We start from the raw sequence: 25,453 nt of genomic DNA on the forward strand, positions 1-25,453 counted from the left end.
CCACCCAGCGGTTTGAACCACTCACTTTTCAGGACATGTAACTCAGTATTAAATCTTGCTGGACTCATTTCAACCAGGGCCTTGTCCTTCAACTGTGGATGTGCCAACAAGTTAAGGAAATAGAAATTGTATAGTAGTCTTCTTTGCCATCCAATGCGAAAGTAACCCACTTTTCAGGACATGCAACTCAACATTAAACTTGTCAGACTAGAAGATCCATCTTGCCTTCTCTGCTCAACACTAGCTACACTCTGGCACATCCTCACTGGGTGCAAAGTCAGCCTTTCTCAAGGACGATACACCTGGAGACACATTCAAGTGCTTAAATGCCTGGCAGCTATCCTGGAAAGCAACAGAACCACCCCAACAACTTGCCGCCCCGAAGAACCACCTCTACTGTGCCAAATGCGTTTGTCCAGGCGGCGGAACGTGGACAGCGCAAACTGCAACGAGAGAACCAGGAGGGGAGAACTCGAGGCGGCAGGGGATCGTCAGACGCTGGCGGACTTGGGCCATGGAACAAACACTGACGTTTTTTTCTATTAACAAATCACACTGTCTCTTGAGAGACTAACAAAAATTGCCTTGGCTGACTGTATTTCAAGTCATCCAGGCGGGGTATTGGGTTAAGTTTTCAACCAGCAATAATCACGTCTCAGATAAACTTCATGGACTATGAAATTGCCCCTGCACAAGAATACAGAACTACGTTACAAGTTTGAAAGAGACCTGCTGCCACACTCATAGTAGACGTGGTTCATTTAACCGCCACTGGATGTACACTAGTTTCTGTTCAATGACTTGCTAATGTTGCATGTGAGAATGGCTCATTTAAAACTAACCCCGCCTTTTCCACCCAGCGGTTTGAACCACTCACTTTTCAGGACATGTAACTCAGTATTAAATCTTGCTGGACTCATTTCAACCAGGGCCTTGTCCTTCAACTGTGGATGTGCCAACAAGTTAAGGAGATAGAAATTGTATAGTAGTCTTCTTTGCCATCCAATGCGAAAGTAACCCACTTTTCAGGACATGCAACTCAACATTAAACTTGTCAGACTAGAAGATCCATCTTGCCTTCTCTGCTCAACACTAGCTACACTCTGGCACATCCTCACTGGGTGCAAAGTAGTGATGTGACGTTCCGTTTCGAGGCTTCGAAGCGTGTGCCGAGTAGGGGAGGGGGCGTTTCCGCGATGCGCGTATCGAGGCTTGCTTCATTTAGGGGAGGAGCCAAAAATGATGACGTCCGAAGCCTCGCTGCCCGGCTGTACCACGTGATTACTTCGTGAAGTGGTTCAGATTTAGCGCGAGGTTTTACAGCTATATAGACCCCTATATAGGCTCCATTCAAAATGTGGGTTTTTGAAGGAGAGTTGCGGTCAGTTGAGAGTTTGGATAGTTTGGAGAGTTTGGATACTAGAGTTTGGACAGCGTTTATATAGTTTGGAGATAGTTTGGAGAGTTTAGGGAGAGATAGAGATTTAGGAGAGGGAGGAGAGTAGGATAGGTGATATAGGATGGAGCCAGCGAGGCTCATCATTGTCCAAGTTTCACAAGCATAATCTGTGCCCTTTTCCTAGTTCCACAAGCACTTTCACTGTCCTCTGCCTGATTACACCCATGCCATTTTCAGAAAAACATTGCACAACCTGCCATATTATGATATTACCATTTTGGGAAGACTTACACACACAGAATACATTCAAAAAATGTATTAAACACATATGTACAGAAATGATTTGGTCATACATTTTTTGTAATTCATAGTCATTTCTAACAGACACAAAAATTCAATTCATCACACATTATGTGGTTCAGATACAGCTGCCTGTGATTATACACTTGGCCAGTAGGTGGTTTCGTGTGCACATGAAGCTTCGAGAAATGAACCCTTTCTCGAACCAATTGGCTCAAGTGGTTCAATGCCTCATGAGGCTTCATCTCACCATCACTAGTGCAAAGTCAGCCTTTCTCAAGGACGATACACCTGGAGACACATTCAAGTGCTTAAATGCCTGGCAGCTATCCTGGAAAGCAAAAGAACCACCCCAACAACTTGCCGCCCCGAAGAACCACATCTACTGTGCCAAATGCGTTTGTCCAGGGCGGCGGAACGTGGACAGCGCAAACTGCAACGAGAGAACCAGGAGGGGAGAACTCGAGGCGGCATGGGATCGTCAGACACTGGCTGACGTGGGCCATGGAACAAACACTGACGTTTTTTTTCTGTTAACAAATCACACAGTCTCTTGAGAGACTAACAAAAATTGCCTTGGCTGACTGTATTTCAAGTCATCCAGGCGGGGTATTGGGTTAAGTTTTCAACCAGCAATAATCACGTCTCAGATAAACTTCATGGACTATGAAATTGCCTCTGCACAAGAATACAGAACTACGTTACAAGTTTGAAAGAGACCTGCTGCCACACTCACAGTAGACGTGGTTCATTTAACCGCCACTGGATGTACACTAGTTTCTGTTCAATGACTTGCTAATGTTGCATGTGAGAATGGCTCATTTAAAACTAACCCCGCCTTTTCCACCCAGCGGTTTGAACCACTCACTTTTCAGGACATGTAACTCAGTATTAAATCTTGCTGGACTCATTTCAACCAGGGCCTTGTCCTTCAACTGTGGATGTGCCAACAAGTTAAGGAGATAGAAATTGTATAGTAGTCTTCTTTGCCATCCAATGCGAAAGTAACCCACTTTTCAGGACATGCAACTCAACATTAAACTTGTCAGACTAGAAGATCCATCTTGCCTTCTCTGCTCAACACTAGCTACACTCTGGCACATCCTCACTGGGTGCAAAGTCAGCCTTTCTCAAGGACGATACACCTGGAGACACATTCAAGTGCTTAAATGCCTGGCAGCTATCCTGGAAAGCAAAAGAACCACCCCAACAACTTGCCGCCCCGAAGAACCACATCTACTGTGCCAAATGCGTTTGTCCAGGCGGCGGAACGTGGACAGCGCAAACTGCAACGAGAGAACCAGGAGGGGAGAACTCGAGGCGGCATGGGATCGTCAGACGCTGGCTGACGTGGGCCATGGAACAAACACTGACGTTTTTTTTCTATTAACAAATCACACAGTCTCTTGAGAGACTAACAAAAATTGCCTTGGCTGACTGTATTTCAAGTCATCCAGGCGGGGTATTGGGTTAAGTTTTCAACCAGCAATAATCACGTCTCAGATAAACTTCATGGACTATGAAATTGCCTCTGCACAAGAATACAGAACTACGTTACAAGTTTGAAAGAGACCTGCTGCCACACTCACAGTAGACGTGGTTCATTTAACCACCACTGGATGTACACTAGTTTCTGTTCAATGACTTGCTAATGTTGCATGTGAGAATGGCTCATTTAAAACTAACCCCGCCTTTTCCACCCAGCGGTTTGAACCACTCACTTTTCAGGACATGTAACTCAGTATTAAATCTTGCTGGACTCATTTCAACCAGGGCCTTGTCCTTCAACTGTGGATGTGCCAACAAGTTAAGGAGATAGAAATTGTATAGTAGTCTTCTTTGCCATCCAATGCGAAAGTAACCCACTTTTCAGGACATGCAACTCAACATTAAACTTGTCAGACTAGAAGATCCATCTTGCCTTCTCTGCTCAACACTAGCTACACTCTGGCACATCCTCACTGGGTGCAAAGTCAGCCTTTCTCAAGGACGATACACCTGGAGACACATTCAAGTGCTTAAATGCCTGGCAGCTATCCTGGAAAGCAAAAGAACCACCCCAACAACTTGCCGCCCCGAAGAACCACATCTACTGTGCCAAATGCGTTTGTCCAGGCGGCAGAACGTGGACAGCTCAAACTGCAACGAGAGAACCAGGAGGGGAGAACTCGAGGCGGCATGGGATCGTCAGACGCTGGCGGACGTGGGCCATGGAACAAACACTGACGTTTTTTTTCTATTAACAAATCACACAGTCTCTTGAGAGACTAACAAAAATTGCCTTGGCTGACTGTATTTCAAGTCATCCAGGCGGGGTATTGGGTTAAGTTTTCAACCAGCAATAATCACGTCTCAGATAAACTTCATGGACTATGAAATTGCCTCTGCACAAGAATACAGAACTACGTTACAAGTTTGAAAGAGACCTGCTGCCACACTCACAGTAGACGTGGGTCATTTAACCGCCACTGGATGTACACTAGTTTCTGTTCAATGACTTGCTAATGTTGCATGTGAGAATGGCTAATTTTAAACTAACCCCGCCTTTTCCACCCAGCGGTTTGAACCACTCACTTTTCAGGACATGTAACTCAGTATTAAATCTTGCTGGACTCATTTCAACCAGGGCCTTGTCCTTCAACTGTGGATGTGCCAACAAGTTAAGGAAATAGAAATTGTATAGTAGTCTTCTTTGCCATCCAATGCGAAAGTAACCCACTTTTCAGGACATGCAACTCAACATTAAACTTGTCAGACTAGAAGATCCATCTTGCCTTCTCTGCTCAACACTAGCTACACTCTGGCACATCCTCACTGGGTGCAAAGTCAGCCTTTCTCAAGGACGATACACCTGGAGACACATTCAAGTGCTTAAATGCCTGGCAGCTATCCTGGAAAGCAACAGAACCACCCCAACAACTTGCCGCCCCGAAGAACCACCTCTACTGTGCCAAATGCGTTTGTCCAGGCGGCGGAACGTGGACAGCGCAAACTGCAACGAGAGAACCAGGAGGGGAGAACTCGAGGCGGCAGGGGATCGTCAGACGCTGGCGGACTTGGGCCATGGAACAAACACTGACGTTTTTTTTCTATTAACAAATCACACAGTCTCTTGAGAGACTAACAAAAATTGCCTTGGCTGACTGTATTTCAAGTCATCCAGGCGGGGTATTGGGTTAAGTTTTCAACCAGCAATAATCACGTCTCAGATAAACTTCATGGACTATGAAATTGCCCCTGCACAAGAATACAGAACTACGTTACAAGTTTGAAAGAGACCTGCTGCCACACTCATAGTAGACGTGGTTCATTTAACCGCCACTGGATGTACACTAGTTTCTGTTCAATGACTTGCTAATGTTGCATGTGAGAATGGCTCATTTAAAACTAACCCCGCCTTTTCCACCCAGCGGTTTGAACCACTCACTTTTCAGGACATGTAACTCAGTATTAAATCTTGCTGGACTCATTTCAACCAGGGCCTTGTCCTTCAACTGTGGATGTGCCAACAAGTTAAGGAGATAGAAATTGTATAGTAGTCTTCTTTGCCATCCAATGCGAAAGTAACCCACTTTTCAGGACATGCAACTCAACATTAAACTTGTCAGACTAGAAGATCCATCTTGCCTTCTCTGCTCAACACTAGCTACACTCTGGCACATCCTCACTGGGTGCAAAGTCAGCCTTTCTCAAGGACGATACACCTGGAGACACATTCAAGTGCTTAAATGCCTGGCAGCTATCCTGGAAAGCAAAAGAACCACCCCAACAACTTGCCGCCCCGAAGAACCACATCTACTGTGCCAAATGCGTTTGTCCAGGCGGCGGAACGTGGACAGCGCAAACTGCAACGAGAGAACCAGGAGGGGAGAACTCGAGGCGGCATGGGATCGTCAGACGCTGGCGGACGTGGGCCATGGAACAAACATTGACGTTTTTTTTCTATTAACAAATCACACAGTCTCTTGAGAGACTAACAAAAATTGCCTTGGCTGACTGTATTTCAAGTCATCCAGGCGGGGTATTGGGTTAAGTTTTCAACCAGCAATAATCACGTCTCAGATAAACTTCATGGACTATGAAATTGCCTCTGCACAAGAATACAGAACTACGTTACAAGTTTGAAAGAGACCTGCTGCCACACTCACAGTAGACGTGGTTCATTTAACCGCCACTGGATGTACACTAGTTTCTGTTCAATGACTTGCTAATGTTGCATGTGAGAATGGCTCATTTAAAACTAACCCCGCCTTTTCCACCCAGCGGTTTGAACCACTCACTTTTCAGGACAAGTAACTCAGTATTAAATCTTGCTGGACTCATTTCAACCAGGGCCTTGTCCTTCAACTGTGGATGTGCCAACAAGTTAAGGAAATAGAAATTGTATAGTAGTCTTCTTTGCCATCCAATGCGAAAGTGACCCACTTTTCAGGACATGCAACTCAACATTAAACTTGTCAGACTAGAAGATCCATCTTGCCTTCTCTGCTCAACACTAGCTACACTCTGGCACATCCTCACTGGGTGCAAAGTCAGCCTTTCGCAAGGACGATACACCTGGAGACACATTCAAGTGCTTAAATGCCTGGCTAGTGATGCGAGTCTGACACCGGAGCTCCGATCCTTGCTTCAAACTCGAAGCTGTGCTCTCCTTGAACCGCTGATTCGAAGCTTGCTTTGGGGCAGAGGAAGTGACGTAATCGATGACGTATGAAGCAGCGACTGCTTCGGTCCCCGAATGAGCTTCACGAGCTATCGCGAGATTAGTTGTTGGCGTGAGACTTGCTTCGGGAGGCTTGTGCGCGCCAAAACACACCTAAAGGCACCCGACACACTCCACAACATGTGGCCTTGCCAAAGTTGTTGTGTGCGTTATTGCTGTTGTTGCTGTTATCATCCCTGCTGTTGGTTGATCATCATGGAGCCAAATAGGAAGAGAAGCCGTTCTCAAATGTGGGAACACTTTGAGCTGATCAGTCCTAATAAGGTGAGTATCTGATTCAAAGTACAGTATGTTGTATAGCTCAGTGGCATAGTCGCAGGGCCTTCGTCTTGAGGACTGGGGTTCAAATCCCAGATGGTACTTTTATACTTATAATACTTTTCATACCCAGTATGGACCCTTAGTCAAGGCCCTCAAAGCTGTTTGCACTTTTTGATAAAAGTGTCAGTTAAATGACATGTAATGTAATGTTACTTAAAGAGTAGTAAGCCAGCTGTTTGTAAGTTAGGTACATTAGCATGTGTGGTGATTTAAGTGATTTCTATGACCTGACAGTTTGTTTTCTTGTTTGATCATTACTGTTCATACAGGTCCAGTGCTTGCATTGTTCCATGCAATTGGCGTATAATAACAATACGTCCTCGATGCTTAGGCATGTTGTCTAATATTTCACCACTAGATGTCACTGAAATTAACCTTTGAATGAATGAACCCATGTTCAATACAATTGGCAAAGTGGTTCAATACTGCTTTATTGCTTCATTTGAGCATCACTATGCCTGGCAGCTATCCTGGAAAGCAAAAGAACCACACCAACAACTTGCCGCCCCGAAGAACCACATCTACTGTGCCAAATGCGTTTGTCCAGGCGGCGGAACGTGGACAGCGCAAACTGCAACGAGAGAAGAACTCGAGGCGGCAGGGGATCGTCAGACGCTGGCGGACGTGGGCCATGGAACAAACACTGACGTTTTTTTTCTATTAACAAATCACACAGTCTCTTGAGAGACTAACAAAAATTGCCTTGGCTGACTGTGTTTCAAGTCATCCAGGCGGGGTATTGGGTTAAGTTTTCAACCAGCAATAATCACGTCTCAGATAAACTTCATGGACTATGAAATTGCCTCTGCACAAGAATACAGAACTACGTTACAAGTTTGAAAGAGACCTGCTGCCACACTCACAGTAGACGTGGTTCATTTAACCGCCACTGGATGTACACTAGTTTCTGTTCAATGACTTGCTAATGTTGCATGTGAGAATGGCTCATTTTAAACTAACCCCGCCTTTTCCACCCAGCGGTTTGAACCACTCACTTTTCAGGACATGTAACTCAGTATTAAATCTTGCTGGACTCATTTCAACCAGGGCCTTGTCCTTCAACTGTGGATGTGCCAACAAGTTAAGGAAATAGAAATTGTATAGTAGTCTTCTTTGCCATCCAATGCGAAAGTAACCCACTTTTCAGGACATGCAACTCAACATTAAACTTGTCAGACTAGAAGATCCATCTTGCCTTCTCTGCTCAACACTAGCTACACTCTGGCACATCCTCACTGGGTGCAAAGTCAGCCTTTCTCAAGGACGATACACCTGGAGACACATTCAAGTGCTTAAATGCCTGGCAGCTATCCTGGAAAGCAACAGAACCACCCCAACAACTTGCCGCCCCGAAGAACCACCTCTTCTGTGCCAAATGCGTTTGTCCAGGCGGCGGAACGTGGACAGCGCAAACTGCAACGAGAGAACCAGGAGGGGAGAACTCGAGGCGGCAGGGGATCGTCAGACGCTGGCGGACGTGGGCCATGGAACAAACACTGACGTTTTTTTTCTATTAACAAATCACACAGTCTCTTGAGAGACTAACAAAAATTGCCTTGGCTGACTATATTTCAAGTCATCCAGGCGGGGTATTGGGTTAAGTTTTCAACCAGCAATAATCACGTCTCAGATAAACTTCATGGACTATGAAATTGCCCCTGCACAAGAATACAGAACTACGTTACAAGTTTGAAAGAGACCTGCTGCCACACTCACAGTAGACGTGGGTCATTTAACCGCCACTGGATGTACACTAGTTTCTGTTCAATGACTTGCTAATGTTGCATGTGAGAATGGCTAATTTTAAACTAACCCCGCCTTTTCCACCCAGCGGTTTGAACCACTCACTTTTCAGGACATGTAACTCAGTATTAAATCTTGCTGGACTCATTTCAACCAGGGCCTTGTCCTTCAACTGTGGATGTGCCAACAAGTTAAGGAAATAGAAATTGTATAGTAGTCTTCTTTGCCATCCAATGCGAAAGTAACCCACTTTTCAGGACATGCAACTCAACATTAAACTTGTCAGACTAGAAGATCCATCTTGCCTTCTCTGCTCAACACTAGCTACACTCTGGCACATCCTCACTGGGTGCAAAGTCAGCCTTTCTCAAGGACGATACACCTGGAGACACATTCAAGTGCTTAAATGCCTGGCAGCTATCCTGGAAAGCAACAGAACCACCCCAACAACTTGCCGCCCCGAAGAACCACCTCTACTGTGCCAAATGCGTTTGTCCAGGCGGCGGAACGTGGACAGCGCAAACTGCAACGAGAGAACCAGGAGGGGAGAACTCGAGGCGGCAGGGGATCGTCAGACGCTGGCGGACTTGGGCCATGGAACAAACACTGACGTTTTTTTTCTATTAACAAATCACACAGTCTCTTGAGAGACTAACAAAAATTGCCTTGGCTGACTGTGTTTCAAGTCATCCAGGCGGGGTATTGGGTTAAGTTTTCAACCAGCAATAATCACGTCTCAGATAAACTTCATGGACTATGAAATTGCCTCTGCACAAGAATACAGAACTACGTTACAAGTTTGAAAGAGACCTGCTGCCACACTCACAGTAGACGTGGGTCATTTAACCGCCACTGGATGTACACTAGTTTCTGTTCAATGACTTGCTAATGTTGCATGTGAGAATGGCTCATTTTAAACTAACCCCGCCTTTTCCACCCAGCGGTTTGAACCACTCACTTTTCAGGACATGTAACTCAGTATTAAATCTTGCTGGACTCATTTCAACCAGGGCCTTGTCCTTCAACTGTGGATGTGCCAACAAGTTAAGGAAATAGAAATTGTATAGTAGTCTTCTTTGCCATCCAATGCGAAAGTAACCCACTTTTCAGGACATGCAACTCAACATTAAACTTGTCAGACTAGAAGATCCATCTTGCCTTCTCTGCTCAACACTAGCTACACTCTGGCACATCCTCACTGGGTGCAAAGTCAGCCTTTCTCAAGGACGATACACCTGGAGACACATTCAAGTGCTTAAATGCCTGGCAGCTATCCTGGAAAGCAACAGAACCACCCCAACAACTTGCCGCCCCGAAGAACCACCTCTACTGTGCCAAATGCGTTTGTCCAGGCGGCGGAACGTGGACAGCGCAAACTGCAACGAGAGAACCAGGAGGGGAGAACTCGAGGCGGCAGGGGATCGTCAGACGCTGGCGGACTTGGGCCATGGAACAAACACTGACGTTTTTTTTCTATTAACAAATCACACAGTCTCTTGAGAGACTAACAAAAATTGCCTTGGCTGACTGTAATTCAAGTCATCCAGGCGGGGTATTGGGTTAAGTTTTCAACCAGCAATAATCACGTCTCAGATAAACTTCATGGACTATGAAATTGCCCCTGCACAAGAATACAGAACTACGTTACAAGTTTGAAAGAGACCTGCTGCCACACTCATAGTAGACGTGGTTCATTTAACCGCCACTGGATGTACACTAGTTTCTGTTCAATGACTTGCTAATGTTGCATGTGAGAATGGCTCATTTAAAACTAACCCCGCCTTTTCCACCCAGCGGTTTGAACCACTCACTTTTCAGGACATGTAACTCAGTATTAAATCTTGCTGGACTCATTTCAACCAGGGCCTTGTCCTTCAACTGTGGATGTGCCAACAAGTTAAGGAGATAGAAATTGTATAGTAGTCTTCTTTGCCATCCAATGCGAAAGTAACCCACTTTTCAGGACATGCAACTCAACATTAAACTTGTCAGACTAGAAGATCCATCTTGCCTTCTCTGCTCAACACTAGCTACACTCTGGCACATCCTCACTGGGTGCAAAGTCAGCCTTTCTCAAGGACGATACACCTGGAGACACATTCAAGTGCTTAAATGCCTGGCAGCTATCCTGGAAAGCAAAAGAACCACCCCAACAACTTGCCGCCCCGAAGAACCACATCTACTGTGCCAAATGCGTTTGTCCAGGCGGCGGAACGTGGACAGCGCAAACTGCAACGAGAGAACCAGGAGGGGAGAACTCGAGGCGGCATGGGATCGTCAGACGCTGGCGGACGTGGGCCATGGAACAAACACTGACTTTTTTTTTCTATTAACAAATCACACAGTCTCTTGAGAGACTAACAAAAATTGCCTTGGCTGACTGTATTTCAAGTCATCCAGGCGGGGTATTGGGTTAAGTTTTCAACCAGCAATAATCACGTCTCAGATAAACTTCATGGACTATGAAATTGCCTCTGCACAAGAATACAGAACTACGTTACAAGTTTGAAAGAGACCTGCTGCCACACTCACAGTAGACGTGGTTCATTTAACCGCCACTGGATGTACACTAGTTTCTGTTCAATGACTTGCTAATGTTGCATGTGAGAATGGCTCATTTAAAACTAACCCCGCCTTTTCCACCCAGCGGTTTGAACCACTCACTTTTCAGGACATGTAACTCAGTATTAAATCTTGCTGGACTCATTTCAACCAGGGCCTTGTCCTTCAACTGTGGATGTGCCAACAAGTTAAGGAGATAGAAATTGTATAGTAGTCTTCTTTGCCATCCAATGCGAAAGTAACCCACTTTTCAGGACATGCAACTCAACATTAAACTTGTCAGACTAGAAGATCCATCTTGCCTTCTCTGCTCAACACTAGCTACACTCTGGCACATCCTCACTGGGTGCAAAGTCAGCCTTTCTCAAGGACGATACACCTGGAGACACATTCAAGTGCTTAAATGCCTGGCAGCTATCCTGGAAAGCAAAAGAACCACCCCAACAACTTGCCGCCCCGAAGAACCACATCTACTGTGCCAAATGCGTTTGTCCAGGCGGCGGAACGTGGACAGCGCAAACTGCAACGAGAGAACCAGGAGGGGAGAACTCGAGGCGGCATGGGATCGTCAGACGCTGGCGGACGTGGGCCATGGAACAAACACTGACGTTTTTTTTCTATTAACAAATCACACAGTCTCTTGAGAGACTAACAAAAATTGCCTTGGCTGACTGTGTTTCAAGTCATCCAGGCGGGGTATTGGGTTAAGTTTTCAACCAGCAATAATCACGTCTCAGATAAACTTCATGGACTATGAAATTGCCTCTGCACAAGAATACAGAACTACGTTACAAGTTTGAAAGAGACCTGCTGCCACACTCACAGTAGACGTGGTTCATTTAACCGCCACTGGATGTACACTAGTTTCTGTTCAATGACTTGCTAATGTTGCATGTGAGAATGGCTCATTTAAAACTAACCCCGCCTTTTCCACCCAGCGGTTTGAACCACTCACTTTTCAGGACATGTAACTCAGTATTAAATCTTGCTGGACTCATTTCAACCAGGGCCTTGTCCTTCAACTGTGGATGTGCCAACAAGTTAAGGAAATAGAAATTGTATAGTAGTCTTCTTTGCCATCCAATGCGAAAGTGACCCACTTTTCAGGACATGCAACTCAACATTAAACTTGTCAGACTAGAAGATCCATCTTGCCTTCTCTGCTCAACACTAGCTACACTCTGGCACATCCTCACTGGGTGCAAAGTCAGCCTTTCGCAAGGACGATACACCTGGAGACACATTCAAGTGCTTAAATGCCTGGCAGCTATCCTGGAAAGCAAAAGAACCACCCCAACAATTTGCCGCCCCGAAGAACCACATCTACTGTGCCAAATGCGTTTGTCCAGGCGGCGGAACGTGGACAGCGCAAACTGCAACGAGAGAACCAGGAGGGGAGAACTCGAGGCGGCATGGGATCGTCAGACGCTGGCGGACGTGGGCCATGGAACAAACACTGACGTTTTTTTTCTATTAACAAATCACACAGTCTCTTGAGAGACTAACAAAAATTGCCTTGGCTGACTGTATTTCAAGTCATCCAGGCGGGGTATTGGGTTAAGTTTTCAACCAGTAATAATCACGTCTCAGATAAACTTCATGGACTATGAAATTGCCTCTGCACAAGAATACAGAACTACGTTACAAGTTTGAAAGAGACCTGCTGCCACACTCACAGTAGACGTGGTTCATTTAACCGCCACTGGATGTACACTAGTTTCTGTTCAATGACTTGCTAATGTTGCATGTGAGAATGGCTCATTTAAAACTAACCCCGCCTTTTCCACCCAGCGGTTTGAACCACTCACTTTTCAGGACATGTAACTCAGTATTAAATCTTGCTGGACTCATTTCAACCAGGGCCTTGTCCTTCAACTGTGGATGTGCCAACAAGTTAAGGAGATAGAAATTGTATAGTAGTCTTCTTTGCCATCCAATGCGAAAGTAACCCACTTTTCAGGACATGCAACTCAACATTAAACTTGTCAGACTAGAAGATCCATCTTGCCTTCTCTGCTCAACACTAGCTACACTCTGGCACATCCTCACTGGGTGCAAAGTCAGCCTTTCTCAAGGACGATACACCTGGAGACACATTCAAGTGCTTAAATGCCTGGCAGCTATCCTGGAAAGCAAAAGAACCACCCCAACAACTTGCCGCCCCGAAGAACCACATCTACTGTGCCAAATGCGTTTGTCCAGGCGGCGGAACGTGGACAGCGCAAACTGCAACGAGAGAACCAGGAGGGGAGAACTCGAGGCGGCATGGGATCGTCAGACGCTGGCGGACGTGGGCCATGGAACAAACACTGACGTTTTTTTTCTATTAACAAACCACACAGTCTCTTGAGAGACTAACAAAAATTGCCTTGGCTGACTGTGTTTCAAGTCATCCAGGCGGGGTATTGGGTTAAGTTTTCAACCAGCAATAATCACGTCTCAGATAAACTTCATGGACTATGAAATTGCCTCTGCACAAGAATACAGAGCTACGTTACAAGTTTGAAAGAGACCTGCTGCCACACTCACAGTAGACGTGGTTCATTTAACCGCCACTGGATGTACACTAGTTTCTGTTCAATGACTTGCTAATGTTGCATGTGAGAATGGCTCATTTAAAACTAACCCCGCCTTTTCCACCCAGCGGTTTGAACCACTCACTTTTCAGGACATGTAACTCAGTATTAAATCTTGCTGGACTCATTTCAACCAGGGCCTTGTCCTTCAACTGTGGATGTGCCAACAAGTTAAGGAAATAGAAATTGTATAGTAGTCTTCTTTGCCATCCAATGCGAAAGTGACCCACTTTTCAGGACATGCAACTCAACATTAAACTTGTCAGACTAGAAGATCCATCTTGCCTTCTCTGCTCAACACTAGCTACACTCTGGCACATCCTCACTGGGTGCAAAGTCAGCCTTTCGCAAGGACGATACACCTGGAGACACATTCAAGTGCTTAAATGCCTGGCAGCTATCCTGGAAAGCAAAAGAACCACACCAACAACTTGCCACCCCGAAGAACCACATCTACTGTGCCAAATGCGTTTGTCCAGGCGGCGGAACGTGGACAGCGCAAACTGCAACGAGAGAAGAACTCGAGGCGGCAGGGGATCGTCAGACGCTGGCGGACGTGGGCCATGGAACAATCACTGATGTTTTTTTTCTATTAACAAATCACACAGTCTCTTGAGAGACTAACAAAAATTGCCTTGGCTGACTGTGTTTCAAGTCATCCAGGCGGGGTATTGGGTTTAGTTTTCAACCAGCAATCGTCACGTCTCAGATAAACTTCATGGACTATGAAATTGCCTCTGCACAAGAATACAGAACTACGTTACAAGTTTGAAAGAGACCTGCTGCCACACTCACAGTAGACGTGGTTCATTTAACCGCCACTGGATGTACACTAGTTTCTGTTCAATGACTTGCTAATGTTGCATGTGAGAATGGCTCATTTAAAACTAACCCCGCCTTTTCCACCCAGCGGTTTGAACCACTCACTTTTCAGGACATGTAACTCAGTATTAAATCTTGCTGGACTCATTTCAACCAGGGCCTTGTCCTTCAACTGTGGATGTGCCAACAAGTTAAGGAAATAGAAATTGTATAGTAGTCTTCTTTGCCATCCAATGCGAAAGTAACCCACTTTTCAGGACATGCAACTCAACATTAAACTTGTCAGACTAGAAGATCCATCTTGCCTTCTCTGCTCAACACTAGCTACACTCTGGCACATCCTCACTGGGTGCAAAGTCAGCCTTTCTCAAGGACGATACACCTGGAGACACATTCAAGTGCTTAAATGCCTGGCAGCTATCCTGGAAAGCAAAAGAACCACCCCAACAACTTGCCGCCCCGAAGAACCACCTCTACTGTGCCAAATGCGTTTGTCCAGGCGGCGGAACGTGGACAGCGCAAACTGCAACGAGAGAACCAGGAGGGGAGAACTCGAGGCGGCATGGGATCGTCAGACGCTGGCTGACGTGGGCCATGGAACAAACACTGACGTTTTTTTTCTATTAACAAATCACACAGTCTCTTGAGAGACTAACAAAAATTGCCTTGGCTGACTGTATTTCAAGTCATCCAGGCGGGGTATTGGGTTAAGTTTTCAACCAGCAATAATCACGTCTCAGATAAACTTCATGGACTATGAAATTGCCTCTGCACAAGAATACAGAACTACGTTACAAGTTTGAAAGAGACCTGCTGCCACACTCACAGTAGACGTGGGTCATTTAACCGCCACTGGATGTACACTAGTTTCTGTTCAATGACTTGCTAATGTTGCATGTGAGAATGGCTCATTTTAAACTAACCCCGCCTTTTCCACCCAGCGGTTTGAACCACTCACTTTTCAGGACATGTAACTCAGTATTAAATCTTGCTGGACTCATTTCAACCAGGGCCTTGTCCTTCAACTGTGGATGTGCCAACAAGTTAAGGAAATAGAAATTGTATAGTAGTCTTCTTTGCCATCCAATGCGAAAGTAACCCACTTTTCAGGACATGCAACTCAACATTAAACTTGTCAGACTAGAAGATCCATCTTGCCTTCTCTGCTCAACACTAGCTACACTCTGGCACATCCTCACTGGGTGCAAAGTCAGCCTTTCTCAAGGACGATACACCTGGAGACACATTCAAGTGCTTAAATGCCTGGCAGCTATCCTGGAAAGCAAAAGAACCACCCCAACAACTTGCCGCCCCGAAGAACCACCTCTACTGTGCCAAATGCGTTTGTCCAGGCGGCGGAACGTGGACAGCGCAAACTGCAACGAGAGAACCAGGAGGGGAGAACTCGAGGCGGCAGGGAACATCAGACGCTGGCGGACGTGGGCCATGGAACAAACACTGATGTTTTTTTTCTATTAACAAATCACACAGTCTCTTGAGAGACTAACAAAAATTGCCTTGGCTGACTGTGTTTCAAGTAATCCAGGCGGGGTATTGGGTTAAGTTTTCAACCAGCAATCGTCACGTCTCAGATAAACTTCATGGACTATGAAATTGCCTCTGCAGAGGAATACAGAACTACGTTACAAGTTTGAAAGAGACCTGCTGCCACACTCACAGTAGACGTGGTTCATTTAACCGCCACTGGATGTACACTAGTTTCTGTTCAATGACTTGCTAATGTTGCATGTGAGAATGGCTCATTTAAAACTAACCCCGCCTTTTCCACCCAGCGGTTTGAACCACTCACTTTTCAGGACATGTAACTCAGTATTAAATCTTGCTGGACTCATTTCAACCAGGGCCTTGTCCTTCAACTGTGGATGTGCCAACAAGTTAAGGAAATAGAAATTGTATAGTAGTCTTCTTTGCCATCCAATGCGAAAGTAACCCACTTTTCAGGACATGCAACTCAACATTAAACTTGTCAGACTAGAAGATCCATCTTGCCTTCTCTGCTCAACACTAGCTACACTCTGGCACATCCTCACTGGGTGCAAAGTCAGCCTTTCTCAAGGACAATACACCTGGAGACACATTCAAGTGCTTAAATGCCTGGCAGCTATCCTGGAAAGCAAAAGAACCACACCAACAACTTGCTGCCCCGAAGAACCACATCTACTGTGCCAAATGCGTTTGTCCAGGCGGCGGAACGTGGACAGCGCAAACTGCAACGAGAGAAGAACTCGAGGCGGCAGGGGATCGTCAGACGCTGGCGGACTTGGGCCATGGAACAAACACTGGCGTTTTTTTTCTATTAACAAATCACACAGTCTCTTGAGAGACTAACAAAAATTGCCTTGGCTGACTGTAATTCAAGTCATCCAGGCGGGGTATTGGGTTAAGTTTTCAACCAGCAATAATCACGTCTCAGATAAACTTCATGGACTATGAAATTGCCTCTGCACAAGAATACAGAACTACGTTACAAGTTTGAAAGAGACCTGCTGCCACACTCATAGTAGACGTGGTTCATTTAACCGCCACTGGATGTACACTAGTTTCTGTTCAATGACTTGCTAATGTTGCATGTGAGAATGGCTCATTTAAAACTAACCCCGCCTTTTCCACCCAGCGGTTTGAACCACTCACTTTTCAGGACATGTAACTCAGTATTAAATCTTGCTGGACTCATTTCAACCAGGGCCTTGTCCTTCAACTGTGGATGTGCCAACAAGTTAAGGAGATAGAAATTGTATAGTAGTCTTCTTTGCCATCCAATGCGAAAGTAACCCACTTTTCAGGACATGCAACTCAACATTAAACTTGTCAGACTAGAAGATCCATCTTGCCTTCTCTGCTCAACACTAGCTACACTCTGGCACATCCTCACTGGGTGCAAAGTCAGCCTTTCTCAAGGACGATACACCTGGAGACACATTCAAGTGCTTAAATGCCTGGCAGCTATCCTGGAAAGCAAAAGAACCACCCCAACAACTTGCCGCCCCGAAGAACCACATCTACTGTGCCAAATGCGTTTGTCCAGGCGGCGGAACGTGGACAGCGCAAACTGCAACGAGAGAACCAGGAGGGGAGAACTCGAGGCGGCATGGGATCGTCAGACGCTGGCGGACGTGGGCCATGGAACAAACACTGACTTTTTTTTTCTATTAACAAATCACACAGTCTCTTGAGAGACTAACAAAAATTGCCTTGGCTGACTGTATTTCAAGTCATCCAGGCGGGGTATTGGGTTAAGTTTTCAACCAGCAATAATCACGTCTCAGATAAACTTCATGGACTATGAAATTGCCTCTGCACAAGAATACAGAACTACGTTACAAGTTTGAAAGAGACCTGCTGCCACACTCACAGTAGACGTGGGTCATTTAACCGCCACTGGATGTACACTAGTTTCTGTTCAATGACTTGCTAATGTTGCATGTGAGAATGGCTCATTTTAAACTAACCCCGCCTTTTCCACCCAGCGGTTTGAACCACTCACTTTTCAGGACATGTAACTCAGTATTAAATCTTGCTGGACTCATTTCAACCAGGGCCTTGTCCTTCAACTGTGGATGTGCCAACAAGTTAAGGAAATAGAAATTGTATAGTAGTCTTCTTTGCCATCCAATGCGAAAGTAACCCACTTTTCAGGACATGCAACTCAACATTAAACTTGTCAGACTAGAAGATCCATCTTGCCTTCTCTGCTCAACACTAGCTACACTCTGGCACATCCTCACTGGGTGCAAAGTCAGCCTTTCTCAAGGACGATACACCTGGAGACACATTCAAGTGCTTAAATGCCTGGCAGCTATCCTGGAAAGCAAAAGAACCACCCCAACAACTTGCCGCCCCGAAGAACCACATCTACTGTGCCAAATGCGTTTGTCCAGGCGGCGGAACGTGGACAGCGCAAACTGCAACGAGAGAACCAGGAGGGGAGAACTCGAGGCGGCATGGGATCGTCAGACGCTGGCGGACGTGGGCCATGGAACAAACACTGACGTTTTTTTTCTATTAACAAATCACACAGTCTCTTGAGAGACTAACAAAAATTGCCTTGGCTGACTGTGTTTCAAGTCATCCAGGCGGGGTATTGGGTTAAGTTTTCAACCAGCAATAATCACGTCTCAGATAAACTTCATGGACTATGAAATTGCCTCTGCACAAGAATACAGAACTACGTTACAAGTTTGAAAGAGACCTGCTGCCACACTCACAGTAGACGTGGTTCATTTAACCGCCACTGGATGTACACTAGTTTCTGTTCAATGACTTGCTAATGTTGCATGTGAGAATGGCTCATTTAAAACTAACCCCGCCTTTTCCACCCAGCGGTTTGAACCACTCACTTTTCAGGACATGTAACTCAGTATTAAATCTTGCTGGACTCATTTCAACCAGGGCCTTGTCCTTCAACTGTGGATGTGCCAACAAGTTAAGGAAATAGAAATTGTATAGTAGTCTTCTTTGCCATCCAATGCGAAAGTGACCCACTTTTCAGGACATGCAACTCAACATTAAACTTGTCAGACTAGAAGATCCATCTTGCCTTCTCTGCTCAACACTAGCTACACTCTGGCACATCCTCACTGGGTGCAAAGTCAGCCTTTCGCAAGGACGATACACCTGGAGACACATTCAAGTGCTTAAATGCCTGGCAGCTATCCTGGAAAGCAAAAGAACCACCCCAACAATTTGCCGCCCCGAAGAACCACATCTACTGTGCCAAATGCGTTTGTCCAGGCGGCGGAACGTGGACAGCGCAAACTGCAACGAGAGAACCAGGAGGGGAGAACTCGAGGCGGCATGGGATCGTCAGACGCTGGCGGACGTGGGCCATGGAACAAACACTGACGTTTTTTTTCTATTAACAAATCACACAGTCTCTTGAGAGACTAACAAAAATTGCCTTGGCTGACTGTATTTCAAGTCATCCAGGCGGGGTATTGGGTTAAGTTTTCAACCAGTAATAATCACGTCTCAGATAAACTTCATGGACTATGAAATTGCCTCTGCACAAGAATACAGAACTACGTTACAAGTTTGAAAGAGACCTGCTGCCACACTCACAGTAGACGTGGTTCATTTAACCGCCACTGGATGTACACTAGTTTCTGTTCAATGACTTGCTAATGTTGCATGTGAGAATGGCTCATTTAAAACTAACCCCGCCTTTTCCACCCAGCGGTTTGAACCACTCACTTTTCAGGACATGTAACTCAGTATTAAATCTTGCTGGACTCATTTCAACCAGGGCCTTGTCCTTCAACTGTGGATGTGCCAACAAGTTAAGGAGATAGAAATTGTATAGTAGTCTTCTTTGCCATCCAATGCGAAAGTAACCCACTTTTCAGGACATGCAACTCAACATTAAACTTGTCAGACTAGAAGATCCATCTTGCCTTCTCTGCTCAACACTAGCTACACTCTGGCACATCCTCACTGGGTGCAAAGTCAGCCTTTCTCAAGGACGATACACCTGGAGACACATTCAAGTGCTTAAATGCCTGGCAGCTATCCTGGAAAGCAAAAGAACCACCCCAACAACTTGCCGCCCCGAAGAACCACATCTACTGTGCCAAATGCGTTTGTCCAGGCGGCGGAACGTGGACAGCGCAAACTGCAACGAGAGAACCAGGAGGGGAGAACTCGAGGCGGCATGGGATCGTCAGACGCTGGCGGACGTGGGCCATGGAACAAACACTGACGTTTTTTTTCTATTAACAAACCACACAGTCTCTTGAGAGACTAACAAAAATTGCCTTGGCTGACTGTGTTTCAAGTCATCCAGGCGGGGTATTGGGTTAAGTTTTCAACCAGCAATAATCACGTCTCAGATAAACTTCATGGACTATGAAATTGCCTCTGCACAAGAATACAGAGCTACGTTACAAGTTTGAAAGAGACCTGCTGCCACACTCACAGTAGACGTGGTTCATTTAACCGCCACTGGATGTACACTAGTTTCTGTTCAATGACTTGCTAATGTTGCATGTGAGAATGGCTCATTTAAAACTAACCCCGCCTTTTCCACCCAGCGGTTTGAACCACTCACTTTTCAGGACATGTAACTCAGTATTAAATCTTGCTGGACTCATTTCAACCAGGGCCTTGTCCTTCAACTGTGGATGTGCCAACAAGTTAAGGAAATAGAAATTGTATAGTAGTCTTCTTTGCCATCCAATGCGAAAGTGACCCACTTTTCAGGACATGCAACTCAACATTAAACTTGTCAGACTAGAAGATCCATCTTGCCTTCTCTGCTCAACACTAGCTACACTCTGGCACATCCTCACTGGGTGCAAAGTCAGCCTTTCGCAAGGACGATACACCTGGAGACACATTCAAGTGCTTAAATGCCTGGCAGCTATCCTGGAAAGCAAAAGAACCACACCAACAACTTGCCACCCCGAAGAACCACATCTACTGTGCCAAATGCGTTTGTCCAGGCGGCGGAACGTGGACAGCGCAAACTGCAACGAGAGAAGAACTCGAGGCGGCAGGGGATCGTCAGACGCTGGCGGACGTGGGCCATGGAACAATCACTGATGTTTTTTTTCTATTAACAAATCACACAGTCTCTTGAGAGACTAACAAAAATTGCCTTGGCTGACTGTGTTTCAAGTCATCCAGGCGGGGTATTGGGTTTAGTTTTCAACCAGCAATCGTCACGTCTCAGATAAACTTCATGGACTATGAAATTGCCTCTGCACAAGAATACAGAACTACGTTACAAGTTTGAAAGAGACCTGCTGCCACACTCACAGTAGACGTGGTTCATTTAACCGCCACTGGATGTACACTAGTTTCTGTTCAATGACTTGCTAATGTTGCATGTGAGAATGGCTCATTTAAAACTAACCCCGCCTTTTCCACCCAGCGGTTTGAACCACTCACTTTTCAGGACATGTAACTCAGTATTAAATCTTGCTGGACTCATTTCAACCAGGGCCTTGTCCTTCAACTGTGGATGTGCCAACAAGTTAAGGAAATAGAAATTGTATAGTAGTCTTCTTTGCCATCCAATGCGAAAGTAACCCACTTTTCAGGACATGCAACTCAACATTAAACTTGTCAGACTAGAAGATCCATCTTGCCTTCTCTGCTCAACACTAGCTACACTCTGGCACATCCTCACTGGGTGCAAAGTCAGCCTTTCTCAAGGACGATACACCTGGAGACACATTCAAGTGCTTAAATGCCTGGCAGCTATCCTGGAAAGCAAAAGAACCACCCCAACAACTTGCCGCCCCGAAGAACCACCTCTACTGTGCCAAATGCGTTTGTCCAGGCGGCGGAACGTGGACAGCGCAAACTGCAACGAGAGAACCAGGAGGGGAGAACTCGAGGCGGCATGGGATCGTCAGACGCTGGCTGACGTGGGCCATGGAACAAACACTGACGTTTTTTTTCTATTAACAAATCACACAGTCTCTTGAGAGACTAACAAAAATTGCCTTGGCTGACTGTATTTCAAGTCATCCAGGCGGGGTATTGGGTTAAGTTTTCAACCAGCAATAATCACGTCTCAGATAAACTTCATGGACTATGAAATTGCCTCTGCACAAGAATACAGAACTACGTTACAAGTTTGAAAGAGACCTGCTGCCACACTCACAGTAGACGTGGGTCATTTAACCGCCACTGGATGTACACTAGTTTCTGTTCAATGACTTGCTAATGTTGCATGTGAGAATGGCTCATTTTAAACTAACCCCGCCTTTTCCACCCAGCGGTTTGAACCACTCACTTTTCAGGACATGTAACTCAGTATTAAATCTTGCTGGACTCATTTCAACCAGGGCCTTGTCCTTCAACTGTGGATGTGCCAACAAGTTAAGGAAATAGAAATTGTATAGTAGTCTTCTTTGCCATCCAATGCGAAAGTAACCCACTTTTCAGGACATGCAACTCAACATTAAACTTGTCAGACTAGAAGATCCATCTTGCCTTCTCTGCTCAACACTAGCTACACTCTGGCACATCCTCACTGGGTGCAAAGTCAGCCTTTCTCAAGGACGATACACCTGGAGACACATTCAAGTGCTTAAATGCCTGGCAGCTATCCTGGAAAGCAAAAGAACCACCCCAACAACTTGCCGCCCCGAAGAACCACCTCTACTGTGCCAAATGCGTTTGTCCAGGCGGCGGAACGTGGACAGCGCAAACTGCAACGAGAGAACCAGGAGGGGAGAACTCGAGGCGGCAGGGAACATCAGACGCTGGCGGACGTGGGCCATGGAACAAACACTGATGTTTTTTTTCTATTAACAAATCACACAGTCTCTTGAGAGACTAACAAAAATTGCCTTGGCTGACTGTGTTTCAAGTAATCCAGGCGGGGTATTGGGTTAAGTTTTCAACCAGCAATCGTCACGTCTCAGATAAACTTCATGGACTATGAAATTGCCTCTGCAGAGGAATACAGAACTACGTTACAAGTTTGAAAGAGACCTGCTGCCACACTCACAGTAGACGTGGTTCATTTAACCGCCACTGGATGTACACTAGTTTCTGTTCAATGACTTGCTAATGTTGCATGTGAGAATGGCTCATTTAAAACTAACCCCGCCTTTTCCACCCAGCGGTTTGAACCACTCACTTTTCAGGACATGTAACTCAGTATTAAATCTTGCTGGACTCATTTCAACCAGGGCCTTGTCCTTCAACTGTGGATGTGCCAACAAGTTAAGGAAATAGAAATTGTATAGTAGTCTTCTTTGCCATCCAATGCGAAAGTAACCCACTTTTCAGGACATGCAACTCAACATTAAACTTGTCAGACTAGAAGATCCATCTTGCCTTCTCTGCTCAACACTAGCTACACTCTGGCACATCCTCACTGGGTGCAAAGTCAGCCTTTCTCAAGGACAATACACCTGGAGACACATTCAAGTGCTTAAATGCCTGGCAGCTATCCTGGAAAGCAAAAGAACCACACCAACAACTTGCTGCCCCGAAGAACCACATCTACTGTGCCAAATGCGTTTGTCCAGGCGGCGGAACGTGGACAGCGCAAACTGCAACGAGAGAAGAACTCGAGGCGGCAGGGGATCGTCAGACGCTGGCGGACTTGGGCCATGGAACAAACACTGACGTTTTTTTTCTATTAACAAATCACACAGTCTCTTGAGAGACTAACAAAAATTGCCTTGGCTGACTGTGTTTCAAGTCATCCAGGCGGGGTATTGGGTTAAGTTTTCAACCAGCAATAATCACGTCTCAGATAAACTTCATGGACTATGAAATTGCCTCTGCACAAGAATACAGAGCTACGTTACAAGTTTGAAAGAGACCTGCTGCCACACTCACAGTAGACGTGGTTCATTTAACCGCCACTGGATGTACACTAGTTTCTGTTCAATGACTTGCTAATGTTGCATGTGAGAATGGCTCATTTAAAACTAACCCCGCCTTTTCCACCCAGCGGTTTGAACCACTCACTTTTCAGGACATGTAACTCAGTATTAAATCTTGCTGGACTCATTTCAACCAGGGCCTTGTCCTTCAACTGTGGATGTGCCAACAAGTTAAGGAAATAGAAATTGTATAGTAGTCTTCTTTGCCATCCAATGCGAAAGTGACCCACTTTTCAGGACATGCAACTCAACATTAAACTTGTCAGACTAGAAGATCCATCTTGCCTTCTCTGCTCAACACTAGCTACACTCTGGCACATCCTCACTGGGTGCAAAGTCAGCCTTTCGCAAGGACGATACACCTGGAGACACATTCAAGTGCTTAAATGCCTGGCAGCTATCCTGGAAAGCAAAAGAACCACACCAACAACTTGCCGCCCCGAAGAACCACATCTACTGTGCCAAATGCGTTTGTCCAGGCGGCGGAACGTGGACAGCGCAAACTGCAACGAGAGAAGAACTCGAGGCGGCAGGGGATCGTCAGACGCTGGCGGACGTGGGCCATGGAACAATCACTGATGTTTTTTTTCTATTAACAAATCACACAGTCTCTTGAGAGACTAACAAAAATTGCCTTGGCTGACTGTGTTTCAAGTCATCCAGGCGGGGTATTGGGTTTGGTTTTCAACCAGCAATCGTCACGTCTCAGATAACCTTCATGGACTATGAAATTGCCTCTGCACAAGAATACAGAACTACGTTACAAGTTTGAAAGAGACCTGCTGCCACACTCACAGTAGACGTGGTTCATTTAACCGCCACTGGATGTACACTAGTTTCTGTTCAATGACTTGCTAATGTTGCATGTGAGAATGGCTCATTTAAAACTAACCCCGCCTTTTCCACCCAGCGGTTTGAACCACTCACTTTTCAGGACATGTAACTCAGTATTAAATCTTGCTGGACTCATTTCAACCAGGGCCTTGTCCTTCAACTGTGGATGTGCCAACAAGTTAAGGAAATAGAAATTGTATAGTAGTCTTCTTTGCCATCCAATGCGAAAGTAACCCACTTTTCAGGACATGCAACTCAACATTAAACTTGTCAGACTAGAAGATCCATCTTGCCTTCTCTGCTCAACACTAGCTACACTCTGGCACATCCTCACTGGGTGCAAAGTCAGCCTTTCTCAAGGACGATACACCTGGAGACACATTCAAGTGCTTAAATGCCTGGCAGCTATCCTGGAAAGCAAAAGAACCACCCCAACAACTTGCCGCCCCGAAGAACCACCTCTACTGTGCCAAATGCGTTTGTCCAGGCGGCGGAACGTGGACAGCGCAAACTGCAACGAGAGAACCAGGAGGGGAGAACTCGAGGCGGCATGGGATCGTCAGACGCTGGCTGACGTGGGCCATGGAACAAACACTGACGTTTTTTTTCTATTAACAAATCACACAGTCTCTTGAGAGACTAACAAAAATTGCCTTGGCTGACTGTATTTCAAGTCATCCAGGCGGGGTATTGGGTTAAGTTTTCAACCAGCAATAATCACGTCTCAGATAAACTTCATGGACTATGAAATTGCCTCTGCACAAGAATACAGAACTACGTTACAAGTTTGAAAGAGACCTGCTGC

General features: G+C 45.8%; 1 protein-coding gene and 28 non-coding genes across 29 annotated transcripts in view; all 29 read right to left on the bottom strand.

The window, feature by feature from the left end:
- Positions 1-25,453, bottom strand: part of fhdc1 (FH2 domain containing 1) — a 134,332-nt gene that overhangs the window by 75,196 nt on the left and 33,683 nt on the right. The gene's annotated exons all lie outside the window — the stretch shown is intronic.
- LOC131467803 (U4 spliceosomal RNA) lies at positions 559-699 on the bottom strand. The gene has a single exon (XR_009241618.1). It is a non-coding gene; the product is annotated as a U4 spliceosomal RNA (small nuclear RNA).
- LOC131467741 (U4 spliceosomal RNA) lies at positions 2,249-2,389 on the bottom strand. The gene has a single exon (XR_009241560.1). It is a non-coding gene; the product is annotated as a U4 spliceosomal RNA (small nuclear RNA).
- LOC131467742 (U4 spliceosomal RNA) lies at positions 3,102-3,242 on the bottom strand. The gene has a single exon (XR_009241561.1). It is a non-coding gene; the product is annotated as a U4 spliceosomal RNA (small nuclear RNA).
- Positions 3,955-4,095, bottom strand: LOC131467743 (U4 spliceosomal RNA). The gene has a single exon (XR_009241562.1). It is a non-coding gene; the product is annotated as a U4 spliceosomal RNA (small nuclear RNA).
- LOC131467804 (U4 spliceosomal RNA) lies at positions 4,808-4,948 on the bottom strand. The gene has a single exon (XR_009241619.1). It is a non-coding gene; the product is annotated as a U4 spliceosomal RNA (small nuclear RNA).
- Positions 5,661-5,801, bottom strand: LOC131467744 (U4 spliceosomal RNA). Its single transcript, XR_009241563.1, has one exon. It is a non-coding gene; the product is annotated as a U4 spliceosomal RNA (small nuclear RNA).
- Positions 7,420-7,560, bottom strand: LOC131467756 (U4 spliceosomal RNA). Its single transcript, XR_009241573.1, has one exon. It is a non-coding gene; the product is annotated as a U4 spliceosomal RNA (small nuclear RNA).
- LOC131467773 (U4 spliceosomal RNA) lies at positions 8,273-8,413 on the bottom strand. Its single transcript, XR_009241590.1, has one exon. It is a non-coding gene; the product is annotated as a U4 spliceosomal RNA (small nuclear RNA).
- On the bottom strand, positions 9,126-9,266 carry LOC131467757 (U4 spliceosomal RNA). The gene has a single exon (XR_009241574.1). It is a non-coding gene; the product is annotated as a U4 spliceosomal RNA (small nuclear RNA).
- On the bottom strand, positions 9,979-10,119 carry LOC131467795 (U4 spliceosomal RNA). Its single transcript, XR_009241611.1, has one exon. It is a non-coding gene; the product is annotated as a U4 spliceosomal RNA (small nuclear RNA).
- LOC131467745 (U4 spliceosomal RNA) lies at positions 10,832-10,972 on the bottom strand. The gene has a single exon (XR_009241564.1). It is a non-coding gene; the product is annotated as a U4 spliceosomal RNA (small nuclear RNA).
- LOC131467758 (U4 spliceosomal RNA) lies at positions 11,685-11,825 on the bottom strand. Its single transcript, XR_009241575.1, has one exon. It is a non-coding gene; the product is annotated as a U4 spliceosomal RNA (small nuclear RNA).
- On the bottom strand, positions 12,538-12,678 carry LOC131467780 (U4 spliceosomal RNA). Its single transcript, XR_009241598.1, has one exon. It is a non-coding gene; the product is annotated as a U4 spliceosomal RNA (small nuclear RNA).
- Positions 13,391-13,531, bottom strand: LOC131467759 (U4 spliceosomal RNA). The gene has a single exon (XR_009241576.1). It is a non-coding gene; the product is annotated as a U4 spliceosomal RNA (small nuclear RNA).
- Positions 14,233-14,373, bottom strand: LOC131467769 (U4 spliceosomal RNA). Its single transcript, XR_009241586.1, has one exon. It is a non-coding gene; the product is annotated as a U4 spliceosomal RNA (small nuclear RNA).
- Positions 15,086-15,226, bottom strand: LOC131467746 (U4 spliceosomal RNA). Its single transcript, XR_009241565.1, has one exon. It is a non-coding gene; the product is annotated as a U4 spliceosomal RNA (small nuclear RNA).
- Positions 15,938-16,078, bottom strand: LOC131467789 (U4 spliceosomal RNA). Its single transcript, XR_009241607.1, has one exon. It is a non-coding gene; the product is annotated as a U4 spliceosomal RNA (small nuclear RNA).
- Positions 16,780-16,920, bottom strand: LOC131467809 (U4 spliceosomal RNA). Its single transcript, XR_009241623.1, has one exon. It is a non-coding gene; the product is annotated as a U4 spliceosomal RNA (small nuclear RNA).
- Positions 17,633-17,773, bottom strand: LOC131467747 (U4 spliceosomal RNA). The gene has a single exon (XR_009241566.1). It is a non-coding gene; the product is annotated as a U4 spliceosomal RNA (small nuclear RNA).
- Positions 18,486-18,626, bottom strand: LOC131467760 (U4 spliceosomal RNA). Its single transcript, XR_009241577.1, has one exon. It is a non-coding gene; the product is annotated as a U4 spliceosomal RNA (small nuclear RNA).
- Positions 19,339-19,479, bottom strand: LOC131467781 (U4 spliceosomal RNA). Its single transcript, XR_009241599.1, has one exon. It is a non-coding gene; the product is annotated as a U4 spliceosomal RNA (small nuclear RNA).
- LOC131467761 (U4 spliceosomal RNA) lies at positions 20,192-20,332 on the bottom strand. The gene has a single exon (XR_009241578.1). It is a non-coding gene; the product is annotated as a U4 spliceosomal RNA (small nuclear RNA).
- LOC131467770 (U4 spliceosomal RNA) lies at positions 21,034-21,174 on the bottom strand. The gene has a single exon (XR_009241587.1). It is a non-coding gene; the product is annotated as a U4 spliceosomal RNA (small nuclear RNA).
- LOC131467748 (U4 spliceosomal RNA) lies at positions 21,887-22,027 on the bottom strand. The gene has a single exon (XR_009241567.1). It is a non-coding gene; the product is annotated as a U4 spliceosomal RNA (small nuclear RNA).
- Positions 22,739-22,879, bottom strand: LOC131467790 (U4 spliceosomal RNA). Its single transcript, XR_009241608.1, has one exon. It is a non-coding gene; the product is annotated as a U4 spliceosomal RNA (small nuclear RNA).
- On the bottom strand, positions 23,581-23,721 carry LOC131467763 (U4 spliceosomal RNA). The gene has a single exon (XR_009241580.1). It is a non-coding gene; the product is annotated as a U4 spliceosomal RNA (small nuclear RNA).
- Positions 24,423-24,563, bottom strand: LOC131467785 (U4 spliceosomal RNA). The gene has a single exon (XR_009241603.1). It is a non-coding gene; the product is annotated as a U4 spliceosomal RNA (small nuclear RNA).
- Positions 25,276-25,416, bottom strand: LOC131467749 (U4 spliceosomal RNA). Its single transcript, XR_009241568.1, has one exon. It is a non-coding gene; the product is annotated as a U4 spliceosomal RNA (small nuclear RNA).

The sequence above is a fragment of the Solea solea genome, chromosome 10 (assembly GCF_958295425.1).
Source record: "Solea solea chromosome 10, fSolSol10.1, whole genome shotgun sequence".
In the NCBI taxonomy this organism is placed as follows: domain Eukaryota; kingdom Metazoa; phylum Chordata; class Actinopteri; order Pleuronectiformes; family Soleidae; genus Solea; species Solea solea.